This window comes from Phalaenopsis equestris, unplaced genomic scaffold (genome assembly GCF_001263595.1).
Source record: "Phalaenopsis equestris unplaced genomic scaffold, ASM126359v1 Scaffold210366, whole genome shotgun sequence".
Taxonomy (NCBI): domain Eukaryota; kingdom Viridiplantae; phylum Streptophyta; class Magnoliopsida; order Asparagales; family Orchidaceae; genus Phalaenopsis; species Phalaenopsis equestris.
In genome coordinates, this window is record NW_018229457.1 from 267,894 (window position 1) to 272,323 (window position 4,430).

Here is a 4,430-nt window from a genome sequence, read left to right on the forward strand (position 1 = left end):
CATCCAACAAAGTATATTTCCTTATTTATTTTCACCCATGTTGTAGAAATACTCTGCCATGAAATGAAATACTCTCCAATGAAATCAAATGTGATTCTCCCTATATTGTAGAAATCATAGCCCTTTCAGAACAAATTTTTCTCAACACATTTTAACATTTAAATTGGACAAATTGAAAAATAAATGAAGATCAAAGTTTGAATCATCACAAATTTTTGACATTTAAAACCATATAAAATAAATATCCCTTCATAAAAGAACCTTACAAAGAGTCTAGATGCATTGAATCACTCCGAGGGGTGTTTAGTACAAATGTCCCTTCGAAAATTCACTCAAAATTCATCTCCAACTGCCTTAATCCTAAAAAAGACGTCCCCGTCGCATATGACGCCAAATCTGATGCATCATGCACCAGTTTTCTCTCAAATGGCGCATCTAGCGCCAATCTGGCGCATCATGCATCGGTTTACTGAAGATCACATTGTTCTGGGTTTTGGCGCATCTGGAGTGAATCCGACGCATCTAGCTCCAATCTGGAGCATCTGACGCCAATCTAGCACATCGTGCCAGAATTTCAAACTTCATTGTTTTGGCTCCAATCTGACGCATCATGTGCCAAAATTTTAAATATAAAAATACTCTTTTTTAAAGTGCAATATCACAAAAAATAAACATAAAATATATACTCAAAACAACATAGTATTTTGGTGTATCAAAATCCCTAAACTTAAATGTTACTTGTCCTCAAGTGACACTTTTATTACATAAAAGCATATGACTTGGGATAGAGATTAACTTATAACTCATACTTTAATTCAATTAATAAATTATTAAAATTTAAGAAAAACTTTTAATAACTTAGATTCAAATTTTAAGCCTAAGAGTACTTAGTAGTCAAGTATAAGATTTCTGAATCTCTATTCATTTCAAGAAGAATTGCAATTTGTCATATCAAGGACTTTTAGAATATTCCTATGAAAAAGAACTTTAGGAAAACTACATTAATAATACTTTTTATAATCTTATATAAGTCTAAAAAATGTAATAAAGCTTTTTCTTTAGGTTGATTCAAGTGAAACTAATTTTTTATTAGGCATCTCCTCAAGCTTCTCCTTACTTATTTTTCTTTTATTTTTCTTTTCTTTTCTTTTATTTTTTTTTCTTTTAGGATTTTTTCAATCCTTGATTTTCTTTTTTTTTTCAAGTGAGGATTACTATATTTGGATAACCTTTAATAATTTTGAACTTCACTATCCTCTTCTTAAGTTAAAACTCCTTACCTTTCTTCACTTTATAAATTCATATTAGTTTATGATTTTCATAAAGTTTCATTCTTTTCTTCTTACATGAATCTCTAAAAATCTTAATGCTTCAAAAATACAATTTCCTTTACTTTAAATAGAAAAACCTAGTTTTATCTTATCATATTAAATATCTTTAACATTAGAATTGACCTTTGTTATTAAAAACTTTTACCTAAATTTACCATAATATTTATTATTAAGTATAGTCATTTAAAGTTTAATCTTATTATCCCACGTCATGTTAAATTAATTTAAAAACATTATTACTTAAGGACAAATAAAATTTAGTTTACTTCTTTTTAACAGAAATTTTTCTTCCCCCTAAACTTAAGTTTTTAAGTATTTTAAAAATAATTTAATATAAAATTTATTTGGTGAAAGAAAAAGTAAATATATGAAAGTAAAAACTAACATGTAGAGGATTTCTGACTATGAAACTGGGCTCTGGTATACTGCAAGTACTAACTTTAAAATACATTCAGGCTTTAAAGCATTAAATGAGACAATATATTTTATAAAATTTACTGAGATTTAAAAACATAAACAAAAACTGAAAATACTAAAAATACTGAGATTTAAAACATAAACAAAAACTGAAAATACTAAAAATGTAGAAAAAAATAAAAATATACTGTTACTATTATAAATATACTGTTAATATTATAATTTTCAGTCCACGACACAAAAATAAAAGGTTTTACTACAACAGTTTCAAATGCTAACTAAATAAAATCTAAATAACATACAAACAAACAACAAAATAGAGCAAATAAACTTATTCCAGAAAGTATCAATCTTCACAACTTCCTCCCATCATCATCATCATTATCTTCTTCTTCTTCTTCATCATCCTCATGAATAGGAACATATGGAGTAAAGCTGGGGCAAGTAGGCAATTCCACATTGTATTCACCCCTAAGATACCTCCCCATAACATCCTCAAAAGCTATATCATGCTGAAATTTCCTCTGTTGATACTCATCATTATAAGCATTTCTCGCTCCAATCTCTCCAATTTGATTTTGAATATTTACTATATCCAATTGTTGAATCATGAGTTGGTCCATAATATTTTATAATGATGCAGGGCGGAAGTAGATGCCCCTGCAGCTGATGTAGAGGGGCTTTCACTTCTTCCACCTCTAGATTCATCAAATTATTCAACTTTCTGAATCATATGCTTCCCAATAGGATTTTGTGGTTGTAATCTTTCTTCATTTCTATGGGATTCTACTCCTGATTGTTCACAAAGAGTGAAAATCAGGGCAGGGTAACCCAAACCATTGAGCTCTTAGTTATACTCTGTGCATGATGAACTATAAGAGCACCAACATTTATTGCTTTCATGTTTTGAATGCAATAGTTCAATACAACTCTATCCTTTGTCGCATCGGCAAAATGATTTGTTGGGAGTAATCTAGCAGAAATGAAGTGGTGTCATACCTTTGATTGACTAGTAAACACGGAAGCGGAGAAGCTAATTATATTATTATTTTTAATCCTCCATTATCCTTTATCATCAGTCAGAAAGGTAATCACTTTATCCAGTGATGATTTAGTCATCACAAATTCAACATATTCATCTTGAAATATGTTCCTCAGCCCATAAAAAGTATTGATCCTTTCAAATGTAAATTCAAATTGCTTACCTCTTACGAGAATGTGATCGTCATTAGTGAATCTCAAGTTGGCGTAAAACTTAAGTGTCATTGGTACAATCACTACTGCAGTTAAGTAACAAAATCGTTTTGAATTTCTGGCAAGAATCAACCTCTCGATCTCGTCACCTGGGTTAGCAAATGCTCGTTCTTGGATCAATCTTCTTGATTCAATTTGAGTGTTATAACTACGTTGGGCCTTCAAATTAACAAAACTAAATGCATCAAACTCATCTATCCTTCCTCTCTTTACTTGTGGAGCCATTTGAAATTCTGCCAAAATCCAAATAAGTTACAAAATAAATAATCTAACTCCCCAAGTAAGATTATGAGGTAAGAAATTTTTCACCATGAGTTTTCTTCAAGCTTTTTCATAAAAAATCCATGGTAAAAATAAAAAAATTTCTAAGTTAAAGTGAAGCTTTTACGAAGAGAAGATGAAATCTACGATTTTTAGCCTCTGAAATCTTCTCTATCGCGCTCAATGTGAAGTCCTAGGTCAAGGTTTAGAGGTAGGAGACGACCAAAGCATTAAAAATGGAGTTTTAGTGTGCAATTTCATAGTTTTTTAGGCAATCTGACGTTTTTGGGAATTTGGCGCATCATGCACCGACACCTGAATTTTTTCAGATTTCATTTTCTATGAAAATCTACTCCCTACCGCTTTACGTCTATCTCTAATTAACTCAAATGAACCCTTATAAGCATAATTAAACATTACTCTAGCATCCATATTTCACAAAAATACACAAAACTCACTTTTATATATAAAATCCACGCTATCACAAACTAACATTTGTCAAGCCAACAAACATCTATTTCAGTGTTTAAAACAAACCAAAATATCCTAACATTGAAATCTAAACATCAAAATTCTAAACACAAACATCGATAAAGTTCCACAACAAAAGTAAATGCAACCAACACATCAATTAACTAAAGCAAGCAATACTAAATAAAATGTTTCGTGCATAGATCATGCATAGATTAAGTTCAAACATATTCTTCACTTTTATCCTTCTGGATATCTCCCATAGATTTGTAGTGCACATACAAGTTATAGAAGGGTCGATAAGGAAACTCATCAATCAAATCCTACCCAATCTAAGAATGTTTCTTGAACATACGTACAAAGCCATCTTTAATACGACCAGTACACTCAAAATGTTCTTTAAGTCTCCAATCTAAGTGATCCAAAATTTCAAAAATGTTAATTTCAGAAATGTTTCCCATTGCATGCATAGGATTCTGCACCACTTTTTATAACCCTTTTTAAAAGTGCATTAGAACCAAAGCAAGGCTGAATAGGTGATGAATTCAGGGATCTCTGATCCATCAGTACATTCATATCATTTTCATCTCCCATTCCACTACAATTTTAATAGACTTATGGATCCATCAGATTCTAAGGAAGAAGCACTTTTTTCTAACTCTCGTAAGGTACTTGCGGTTAACTGCATAGTAGGAA